The sequence below is a fragment of the Canis aureus genome, chromosome 4 (genome assembly GCF_053574225.1).
Source record: "Canis aureus isolate CA01 chromosome 4, VMU_Caureus_v.1.0, whole genome shotgun sequence".
NCBI lineage: Eukaryota > Metazoa > Chordata > Mammalia > Carnivora > Canidae > Canis > Canis aureus.
The window spans coordinates 71,976,834-71,989,019 of record NC_135614.1 but is presented as its reverse complement, the minus strand read 5'-3'; the positions used below and the strand labels follow the sequence as shown (position 1 = coordinate 71,989,019).

Here is a 12,186-nt window from a genome sequence, read left to right as displayed (position 1 = left end):
GGGTCCTTATAAAAAAGAGAGACACTGAGACACATGGAGAGAGGAAGGCATGTGATGACAGAGGCAGACATTGGATTGATACATCCACAAGCTAAGGGACACCAAATATTGCAGACAACAATCAGAAGTTAGGAGAGGAAAACAAGCCTGGTGCCTTCAGAGGAAGAATGGCCCTACCAATACCTGGGTTTTAGACTTCTAGCCTCCAGAAGTAAGAGAGAATACATTTCTATTGTTTTAAACCACCAAGTTTGTGGTACTTTTTTTTTTTAGATGTTATTTATTTTTTCATGAGAGACACACAAAGAGAGGCAGAGACACAGGCAGAGGGAGAAGCAGGCTCCATGCAGAGAGACCAACGTGGAACTTGATCCTGGAACTCCGGATCATGCCCTGGGCCAAAGGCAGATGCTCAACCCTGAGCCACCCAGATGTCCCTTTTGTGGTACTTTTTTAATGGCAATCCTAGGAAACTGATACACGAGACCAAAAGTGTTATCAGAGATAAAGGGGAATATTTCATTATAATAAAAGGGTTCATTGAGGAAGGCATAACAATCATAAATGTGTATACAACTAGTAAGTGTTTCAAAACACGAGGTAAAAACAGCATTAAAGAGAAAAATAGACAATTCCACAATCAGAGATTTCAGTACTATTCCATTAGCAATTAATAGAATAACAAGGCAAAAAAAATCAGCATAAACATAAAAGATGTAAGAAGAACACTACCAACCGCATAAATATATAAAGGAAGGAAGAGCTGTTAGCCTTGGAACATATTTTTCTGCTTTCTGCAGTTTTCCTGATGTCCTCAATTATAGTCTTGGCCTTTCTTCTGATCTGCAACATATTTACCCTATTTTCCTCTCAAACTTGTGGTTGCAAATGTTTTTAATTTGCTCTTAAAAAATATCTTTCATCTTACATCATTTATGCCTTTTTTTTTTACTCTTTCTTTTTGGTTAATCATTTTAAAGTTCTCTTTTCTTATCAGTGTGTATCTTCCACTCTTCCACACATTTCTTCTTTCTATTTTGTTCTAAATTCATACTTCTTCTTGTAGATTTCTCATTTCCTTAAAAAGATAACCGTAAACACTTCTAAATGCTCTCTATATATTCAGTCTTTTCATCGTTTACAACAACCATAAGAAGTAAGGACAATTTTATTCCTAGATGAGGATACAAAGGCACAGAGAAGTTGAGTGACTTACCTCAGATCACAAAGCAGTAAATGGTGAAGCCGGATTCTCACCAGGTAGTTAAGTCCCAGTATCTGTGCTCTTAACTACAGGACTATGGAATCTGTCTTCCCAGACTGCCAATTAAATATTTTGGTTCCTTTTTTTTTTTTTTTTTAAATAATAACTTCTCTTTTATTTCCTCTTTACCAATTTTCTCATTTTCAAAGATTTTGCTCATTCTACCAGTTATACTATTCTTCATTAAATTACTTCTTGCTAGCTCCTTTATCATCATGAAAACAATTTTCTTTCTAAACCTCCTATGGTAGATTTAAAAACACCCCTCTCAAAGATAGCCATTTCTTAATCTCTGCAACCTGTCCACGTTGTTTTATAGGGTTGAGAATCTTCAGATGAGGAGATTATTTTGGATGATAAACCATGCTGGCCTTGGAGATTGGAGTGGTGTCACCATAAACCAAAAAATGTGGTAGTCCCCAGAACCTGGGAAAAACTAGCAATGGGTTCTCTCCTCCAGCTTCCAAAAGAAGCACAGCCCTGCTGACACCTTGATTTCTACCTAGTTGGGCTGACTTCAGACTTCTGGCCTCCAGAACTGTGAGAATACATTTCTGTTGTTTTGAGCCTCTTAGTTTTTGGTAATGTTACAACAGCTGCCAAAAAAAAAAAAAAAAAAAACACAAAAAACCAACAAAAAAACAAATATACTCCTTCTCTCAGTTACATTGTTTTTTTTTTAAATTTTTATTTATTATTTATGATAGTCACACAGAGAGAGAGAGAGAGAGAGAGAGAGAGGCAGAGACACAGGCAGAGGGAGAAGCAGGCTCCATGCACCGGGAGCCCGACGTGGGATTCGACCCTGGGTCTCCAGGATCGTGCCCTGGGCCAAAGGCAGGCGCCAAACCGCTGTGCCACCCAGGGATCCCTCTCTCAGTTACATTGTTAAAACATTTCACTTGTTGCCTTCTTTCATGGAGAAAAATAATTTTAGTCATTCATGTTAACACACATTGTATACATGCCTACTTTGTGCTAGGCTGTAGGAATAAACATGTAAAATAGACAGTGTCTTTATTCTGAAAGAGCTTGGGGCAATGGTGGTCAGTGCTGGGAGAAGTAATTTCAAATACAATACAATAAAGTATATATTTTGAAAGTGAGAAAGACTGGGAGATCACGCAAGAGGGGTGTGAACTTGACAAGACCAAGGCTGGCTTCTTCATGGAGGTGATGGGAGGGAAGAGTAAACTAGACACAGTGGTGCTCCAGGCAGAAGGAACAGCATGTGCAAAGACAATTAGTTCCTCTCTCACGTCCTTTGCATCTTAAGACACTCTTATTTCCTTCAGTTAACTGATAAGACCCATAAAATGTCACTTCTTCGGGATCCTTGGGTGGCGCAGTGGTTTAGCGCCTGCCTTCAGCCCAGGGCGTGATCCTGGAGACCTGGGATCGAATCCCACGTCAGGCTCCCTGCATGGAGCCTGCTTCTCCCTCTGCCTGTGTCTCTGCATCTCTCTCTCTCTCTTTGTGTGACTATCATAAATAAATAAAAATTAAAAAAAAAAGTCACTTCTTCTATACCAGGTGCTTGGTGGTGCTGATCATTGAAAAGATAAATCCTACTTTTAACATAACCAGTTTCCTTGCCTTGTTTTCTGACAACATTCTTGGTAGAAGGATCAGCTGCGGAGGGTTGGAGATGCAAGTCCTGGTTCCCATTTCCATTTCTCATGTGTACATTTTCATAAAGTAGTTCCCCCACAATCCATGTTTCTTGATAGAACACATGGGCCATAACAAACATGAATATGTGTCCAGAAATAAAAGATGTGATCAAAATGGACCTCACTCTTACACCCATTCAACCCCTAAACATGACCTTCAGAAATTGACTTTTAACTTTCAATATTCCCAAAGACTCAGGAAAATTCACGGGATGATTCTCCTGTTTACACTTAAAAGGTCTTAGCCATTTCTGGGCACACTGGCAGGACCTCGCCATCCTGTAGATCATTAACTCACCATGGGCTGGCACTGACGCCCACCGTGCTTGAATCTGCCCCAGCTCTCCAGCCAGAAATTGTACATAGGAGGTGAAGAAAAGCACGCATAAACAGCTGTGTTTTCCTTTTTTCTTGCCTTCACTGGGAGAGACCCACGTTTAGGTCCATGTTGTGCACAGCTCAGAGCTCATGAGGACTTATCAACACCTGCTAAGATATTTGAAGATGTTTCTTCATTATCCTTGCTCCCGTCATGGTGCTGATGGGATAAAGAGGAGAAAAAGAAAGAAAGAAAGAAGAAAGAAAGAAGAAAGAAAGAAAGAAAGAAAGAAAGAAGGAAGGAAGGAAGGAAGGAAGGAAGGAAGGAAGGAAGGAAGGAAGGAAGGAAGAAAGAAAGAGGAAAATGGTCATGTGCAAGCTTTGAACTCTTCAAACAACTCCGAAGGTCAGAGGAGCCTTTGATCATAATGAGATAAAGAATTGGGGCATATTTTTAAACTTTCTTTTGGAACTGGAGGCTACTGGTGGGAGAGGGGTACAGCGGCCCAGGAAATGGATAACCGTGGGGAGGAGGTGGTGTCATTTCAGAGCACAGCTGAACACATAGAGCTAACCCCCTTTCCTCCTCCATTTAGCAAACATTTGGTTGGCTGTTATACAGCTCCCAGCTCTGCTTCAGAAGGTCTTTGTTTATCTTTGCAAGGACAATTAAGTGACAGGAATGTGTAATATAGTGAAGTGTTGCCAAAACAAACAGCCCTCTTAAAACATGTAGAAGTGGCTATTCTTGCCTGTGTTTCTGCAACAGTCAGAAACCACTTGCTAATAGCTTAATTCCATTTCTCTGCAGACAGGCCGATCCTATTGCAGAAGAGGGAGTATGTGGTCTGCTGGGTAGAGAGAAGTCCTGGAAGCTTGAACGGGCCCACAGTTTCTAACATAGCTGAACAACTGACTCACCCTGGAACCTAGGGTTGCATCGCTAACCCCAGAGGGCTTGTTGTCCATCCAGCTGGAAAATTTGGTAGGATGGGAGACTGGACTGAAAATTATTTGTGGCACAGCTGCTCTGCTTGACCACAGGTCCGGTCTGAGGCTGCTGGCCCTGCTTGGCTGAGTAACAGCCCTGCGGCGGCTGTGATTAGTATAGGTGAGGCTCACAAGACACGGTGAGAGTTCAGGCCCGTGAGAAGATCCTACAGAGGAGAGGGAAACCTCTCTGCAGAATCAGTAGATGAGTATTTGTACTCTGTGATCCCCTCCGGCCTCACTCAATAGTCATATTTCCCTATAAAATGGATCATAAATGGAACTCCACAGCATCTAGATCCCCAGCTCATTGGCATGTGGCGACCGTGCTTTGCAGGGGAGGTACCCTTCATGCCCTATGTGGTCCTTGCTCCAGACAGCCACAACGTCTGCAGACACTGAGGGTCAGGTCAGCTATGGTGAGACAGAAAGGAGCTGGAGGGGAATGAAGAGTAAGCCCTTCCCTGGATCTCCAAAGGGGAGAGAGGCATATGCAACTTTAATGGAAAGATAACTGATTGAGAATTGATGAGTTAGGTTGAAAGAGAAAACAATGCCGAAGGAGAGAATATCCATCTCCTAGGAAAGGGACATTCGGTATCTTGGGTTTCTGATGGGCAGTAAGCATATCCCAGCAGAAGATAGGTGACTTCAGATCCGAGACCTGGAATGGTCAACATTTCAATCATGCAGGCCTGGCCTTTGAGGGTGATAAAACCTACAAAGATCTAGATGGCTAATATGCAGTTTCTTACTAATCTTATATCCTGCATTCCTGTAAATGGATTCCCCTAAATAAAACCTACAAAAATCTAGATGGGTAATATGCAGTTTACCCTCAGGCACAAGGGAGTTTCCAAGCTGCGTGGGAAACTGCTAAATTGTGCCTGAATGGTCTCTGTTACGCCCACAGTGATAATAATTGGTTTGTGCTTAAGACACCTATTGGCCAGTCTAGTCCTAAAGAGGATGAAGGAGAATGGTTTTGGATAAATAACCATGGGGAGGGAAGCAGAAGTAATAAAAACAGTAACCATATGGCTGATTGCTGTACTAACATCACAAATCCACAGGCAGCCACTGACAGTGACAGCATTTATCTCTTCATCTGGCCACAGATGCAAACTGTCACCCCTGGAAGAGGGGCTGAAAGACAGTCTGAGTAGCCTTGTGAATCAAGAGGAAAACACTGACATCATTCTGGGTTGAATGTGATTAATGAGAATGATAAGAGTTAAGAAATGAGAATAAGATAAATTCAGAGGAATCCAAGAGAATCAATGCTTAATAGTAGGATTTTGAGCTTAATTTACCTGAGTAGAGAGGCTGGGCTGACAGAGGACATCCTAAGACCCCTGTACTCAAATGACTGACAACCACCTTTCATTCTCATTCATTCGGCAAACATTCTTGATTGCCACTCACTGGCACAGTAACTGCCATAGGTACCATGCAGGATTCAAAGATGACAGACAACATGACAATGCATAATATGTAAGCACAGATCCAAAACACATATGACGAATGATAATATATACATGCCAAATCAGTAATTCAGTTATATGGGCATTGCGATTAAAAAAAAAAAAGATAGAAACGTCATTTATTTAAATAAAATTGAATTGGAAAAGATAGAGCAGTATTCATCACAAAAAGAGTAACATAAATAAGTAGCCAGAAGGCTGATAATGCAAGATATGTTCTATGTATAGGAAGATCCATTTAGGGGAACACAGGATATAAGATTAGTAAGAAACTCTGAATGATAGACTTCATTCTAAAGGCAATGGGAATATGTGGGTGTTTGGGTCATTCATTTATTCATTCATTCAACAACCATTGCTGGAGAACCTTATGTATGCCAGGTCCTTCAGCGGCTTTGGAAATTTAAGAAAAACAAGAACTTGTCCCTCCCTTCAAAGCACATACACTGTAGTAGGAAAACATTCTGCAAAGAACTAACTGGCAGAAAGTGACACAGTAGCATAGTGAATACGGCCAGCTTTGATATCAGACAGGGCTGGGTTTAAACTACACATGTGCCACATACGAACCACTGGACCCGGACAAATTACTAACAATTTTCATCTGTAAAATGAATCTAATGATGGCATCTGTTCCATAGGGTTGTCATGAGGCTTAAGAAAAGTAATGAATATAGGGATCCCTGGGTGGCGCAGCGGTTTGGCGCCTGCCTTTGGCCCAGGGCGCGATCCTGGAGACCCGGGATCGAATCCCACGTCGGGCTCCCGGTGCATGGAGCCTGCTTCTCCCTCTGCCTGTGTCTCTGCCTCTCTCTCTCTCTGTGACTATCATAAATAAATAAAAATTTAAAAAAAAAAAGAAAAGTAATGAATATAAAGCATTTAATAGAATTCTGAGCATACTGAAACACTCAATGAATGTTTACAATCAAAACAATCATTTTCAACGCTGTTACTAGTATCTACAGAAAAGAAGCAATCAGTGCCACTGGAGGGAGAAGAGATGTGTCCAATAGGAAAGCTTCTCAGAAAACAATGGTGTATCAGCTTTTGAGGGGATATGTTGAAATTCACCGAATATGGGGGTCGGAGCATTCCAGGTGACTTGCAGAAAGGCATGGAGACAAGCAACAGGACTTTGAAGGTCTTGTGAAAGAGTTCTAGGTGGCTGAGCATCAGGGCACAGAGGCATGTAGGACAGTAGCTAGGACTGGGCTGGACAATTGTCTTGAGCCTGGTATGCCTGTGAATCAGAGAGCAACCTGTCAGCTTCAGGGCTCCTTATTCTGGCCAGAGTCTCAGAGCTTCGGCTGTTCCTTGTTGGTTTTCATCACTACCAGCTTGCCATTTGAGATCTGGTTTCCTCTATGACTAGCTGAACAGGGTAACAACATTGACCCAACTCTAGCCACTGATGAATGAGTTTGATGGGTAGCGGTCTGTGAGTGAGTCCCCAGTCTCTACACCTCTCCCTTTGCTTATAAGTACCATCCCCTGACTTCTACTCCTGACCCTTGTCATGCAGGTACCATGCTGTTTCTTGTCTGGGTGATATTCCTTCCTTTTCACCCATCTATTACCTGCCCAACTTTTAAGACTCAAACCAAAAATTACTTTCCATCCCTTGTTCTTGGATAGAACAATTCAGCACCAAAAAAAGGGGGGGGGGATTAGTTTCCCCAAGTTAATTTATAAATTTGATGCATTCCAATACAAATACCAAAAAATTTTTCCACAATGGAGCTACATGAGTTGATAGTAAAATTAGAAAAACAAAACAAGAAAAGGTAAAAGAGGACTAAGCAGATTAAAAGATGTTATAAAGCCTCTATAATTAAAACAGTAGGGTACTGCTGTGTGGACAGGCAAACAAGAATAGAATTTTTAAAAAAAGTAGATCCAAGTACCTATGGAAAATTAGTTTATGAAAAAGGTAGTATTTTAAATCACTAAAACAAAGATGAATGCTTTAATGAAGCTGCTGAGACAAACTGGATAGCCATTTGGAAAAGGGTAACACTAGACTCATATCTCATGTTGTAAATAAGAATAATCATCAATGAGCCAAAGACCAAAAAATGAAGGAAAAAAAGGTAATCACACAGATGGGAGAAGAATATGTGGGTAAATTCTCTATAACTTTGGTGTAAGGAAAGACTTTTGACTATGACTTAAAATCCAGAGGCAATAAAAGAAAACATTTGGGACCTCTGGGTGGCTCAGTGGTTGAGTGTCTGCCTTCAGACCAGGGTGTGATCTTGGAGTCCCGGATCGAGTCCCACATTGGACTCCCTGCATGGGGTCTGCTTCTCGCTCTGCCTATGTCTCTGCCTCTGTGTGTGTGTGTGTCTTTCATGAATAAATAAATAAAATCTTTAAAAAAAAGATTTAAAAATTCACACACACACACAAAATGCTGCATGTCAAAACAAAAACAAAAACAAAAACCCCGCTATAAACAAAGTGGACAAAGACAAACTGGAAGCTATTTGCAACATATATTATAGAAAAAGAGCAAATATCCCTAACATACAGGGATGCCTGGGTGGCTGAGCGGTTGAGCATCTGCCCTTGGCTCAGGGTGTGATCCCTGGGTCCTAGGATCAAGTCCCACATCAGGCTCTCTGCATGAAGCCTGCTCCTCCCTCTGCCTACGTCTCTGCCTCTCTTTGTGTGTGTCTCTCATGAATAGATAAATAAAATCTTAAAAAAAAAATTCCTAACCCATAAAAAATTCATTTAAAAATCACAAAAGAGAGGGCAGCTTGGGTGGTTCAGCGGTTTAGTGCCACCTTCAGCCCAGGTCATGATCCTGGAGATCCGGGATGGAGTCCCACATCAGGCTCCCTGCATGGAGCCTGCTTCTCCCTCTGCCTGTGTCTCTGCCTCTCTGTCTCTCTGTGTCTCTCATGAATAAATAAATAAAATCTTTAAAAAAAAACAAGCAAAAGACCTAAACAGAATACACACATACACATATTTGAGACCACTAGAACATATGAAGACAAAACTTTAAACAACTCTGAGGTACTATTTTTCACCTATGTGATTGGCAAAAATTTTGAAGTTTGACACTACATTTTGTGGGTAAGGCTTTGGGAAAACAGGAATCCTCCATACTTTGCCGGTGAGAATGAAAATTGGTACAATGGTTAGGAGGAGAATGTCACAGTATTAAACAAAACTAAATATGTGTTTACCTTTTGACTCAGTAATCTCATATCCTCACTTTGAATTTACTTTGAAAATACACCTCCCGAAACATAGAAATATACATACAAAATGTTACTCAATGCAGCACTGTTTGTGATTATAAATATTGGAAGTGTAGCAAACTCATTAAATCACCTATGTTGTATTCAGTAATGGAGTACTACACAGCCATAAATATAATATAAGGGTGATATTTGTGAACCATATTTTTAAGTGAAAAAAGCAAATTACAAACAGATATCTACATGGTGCTGCCTTTTCTATAAAACTAGAGAAAAGAGGATGCACATGTCTCTCCTTAAAAAACAAAGAGATATAAGAGATAAATGTGAAGAAGGTAGAAGAGGTGCGGGAGTGACACTCCTCTGAGCATTTTTGTATAGTTTTGACTTTTGGAATTATGTTTACTCAAAACAATTATGTAATAATAACATTTTTATAAATGGGGAAAACAAAACCTAAAATGGAATGCAAACAAAAATAAACTAAACTGTATTTCAAATCAATGACATAATCTTACCAAAGAAGGGGAAACAACTAACCCAGTTAATTTTTGAACACTGTATCATATACTGTCAGACTAAATATAACAAGAACTATAAATAAATATGAACTCCCGGATGGCTGAATCTGCTACAGTTTGTCGCAGTTGTATGGGTCAGTAAATATAAAACTGCTTTCAGTAGTCTTACAGGATTCAACAAGTAAATATATGGAGGTAATGAGGCAAGATTTCTTATTTTCAGAGAAGGTTGTGTTGGATTAGAATTGGAGTTGTTAATATGGCCTAGTGGTTTATTTTATAACATTACAGATATATATTTTACTTCTATATCTTTACAGGTATATAGGTATAAATGTTATGTGTACATCTATGCAGATATAGAAGTGTGTATAGATGTGTGTATACATATATCTATTTATTATGTCCACTGAGAAGATCTAGAAGCAATGACATTCCAGTAGCATTGGACACTCCTATGGCCAGATTTAATTTCTGAATTTCAAACTATTCTCCACTAAAAGAAAACAGTTATTTGGAGACATGGCTGATTTCACAGCTAGCATAGGAAAAGTTCAAGATGAATCTGGAATATCTTCTTGTACAACAAACTAAGGAAATTGTCCAAGAATAAGGGCATAGAAGGAAGTTTCAAGGGGTCCCTATGGCCAAATCCAGGATAATGGAAGAATTAAAATAAATGATACTTACAGATTATCTATTGAATAAAATAGGAATCTGTAAGTTCATACTGATATGAATAAATAAATGAATGAATAAATGAGGGAGTAGAAAAAGCTATTCCCTATAATATACTGCCACAAAATAAATATAAAAGAAATGGGGAATCCCTGGGTGATGCAGCTGTTTAACGCCTGCCTTCAGCCCAGGGTGTGATCCTGAAATCCCGGGATCGAGTCCCGCATCGGGGTCCCTGCATGGAGCCTGCTTCTCCCTCTGCCTGTGTCTCTGCCTCTCTCTCTATCTCTCTGTGTCTCTCATGAAAAAATAAATAAAATCTTTAAAATACATATGTATAAAAGAAATGAAAGATCTTTAAAAATCATTTCACAAATATCCTTGTAATAATCTATTCAGCAAGAACCATCAATAGAAGTTAAAACTAGTGGGTGAAAGTTTGATAAGAAATGGTATATCTACCTTTTCTCAAAATATCTTCTCACAAAATCCTTATTAATGACAAAAGGAAATGGTAGGTTTAAAGAAGCAAGCCAGGCAAACACCTTCTGAACCTTGTAATCCAATTGAATATTGCCAGTAATGGGACAAATTGATATCATATACCTAGTGATGTGATGCACTTAGAAAGACACAGCGTGACATCTGTAGTGCTCCTGCCAAAAATGCATAAGCTTACTGCCATTGTGAGCAAACATTACAGACACTGAAATCAGACTTTCCTCTCTGGTTCATATTTCTCTGCAAAGATTTCTATCATGCATTTATCACATGCACTGCAATTATGCACTGATGGGTCTGCTTCCTTCTGGACTTAGGTTCTTAGAATCAGGGACAAGGTTATTTATCTCTGTATCCTTCTAACTATATTGCCTTCTTATGCATAACTCAATAATCGCATGTATTATGCTATAGTTCAAATACTACTTTGCCTGGTTTTCTCCCTTGGTTTAGTAAGAAAATCCAACTGATAATGGATTAAATAAGAAAGGCACTTCATTACCTTATAGAGAATTACATCTAGATGCCCATAGTTCCAAAGTTGGATTAGCAGCTTCATGATTTTATGGGATTTTGTGAGGATCTCTCTGATTCGACTGGCCTTTCCTTCAATTTCAAGATGGTGACTACTGCTTTATGTATCATGGTCTTGGGGAACAGGGTACCAAGAAGCAGGGAAGTAGGTGGTTGGCTCAGGCCTTTCATCAGGAGGAGACTTCTTCCCTAAATCCTCTGTAGATTTCCCTTGAAGTCTCATTCACAGGCTAATTCCTAGACAAATCACAAATCAGCCTCTCTGGCCAAACACATTACTGTCTGAACAAAACCGGGGTTCTGGTAAGAAGGAAGAACACAGGGGATCTACCGAGTGGGCAGCATTAGTGCCTGCCATCCTCCACTAAACTGTAAATTCTCTGATGGCAGAAACCAATCCTTACTCATTTTTATTTATTTACGTTTTACTTCCAGGGTACAGCATAGCACCTGACAAGAGATGCTCAATAAACATTTGTTGAATGAATAAAAATGACCAAGCACAGATAGTATAAGAAAATAACAAACATGGGGAAGTAACAAAGTTATGGAAATGTACAAATTCTTATAATCTTGGCCTCTGGCCTCTAACTCTCAATTCCCTTCACTGAATGTAACTCCGAGAAAGGAATGAGTCATAAAAGTGGGTTGTATCTCAGGGCGGTTGATCTAGCATGAGTAAGATGGAAAGTCGGAAGCTTATGGGCAGAGAGACTGGGATAGCTGTTGAGATGCTTTGAATTTAAAAAAGAACAGCTGAGATTGTTCACGGGAAGCATGCACAGCAAGGGCAAGCTCCACGTGCCCCATGAAAGGCGTGGTTGCCGGAGATTCTGCGATCACACCCAGAAGCTGCACAACCATCCCAAAGAGGCAAAGAAATGGACTCTTTGATATTTTAGGAGCAAAGAAACCTTTGCCCAAAGCATAGTGGTATCTCCTCAGATTTCTTCAAAAAGAATTTGGCCACATGCCCATTCCTAAACCAGCCACTGGAAAGGGGACTGG

The 12,186-nt window shown here is 40.1% G+C and overlaps 1 long non-coding RNA gene across 3 annotated transcripts in view; it reads right to left on the bottom strand.

Moving 5' to 3' along the window:
- Window positions 1-6,594: 6,594 nt before the first annotated feature.
- Window positions 6,595-12,186, bottom strand: part of LOC144312966 (uncharacterized) — a 50,062-nt gene continuing 44,470 nt past the window's right edge. For all 3 annotated transcript variants that reach the window (XR_013378611.1, XR_013378612.1, XR_013378613.1), the window contains one exon: window positions 6,595-6,972. This is a non-coding gene — a long non-coding RNA (uncharacterized LOC144312966). The remainder of the gene's footprint in view (window positions 6,973-12,186) is intronic.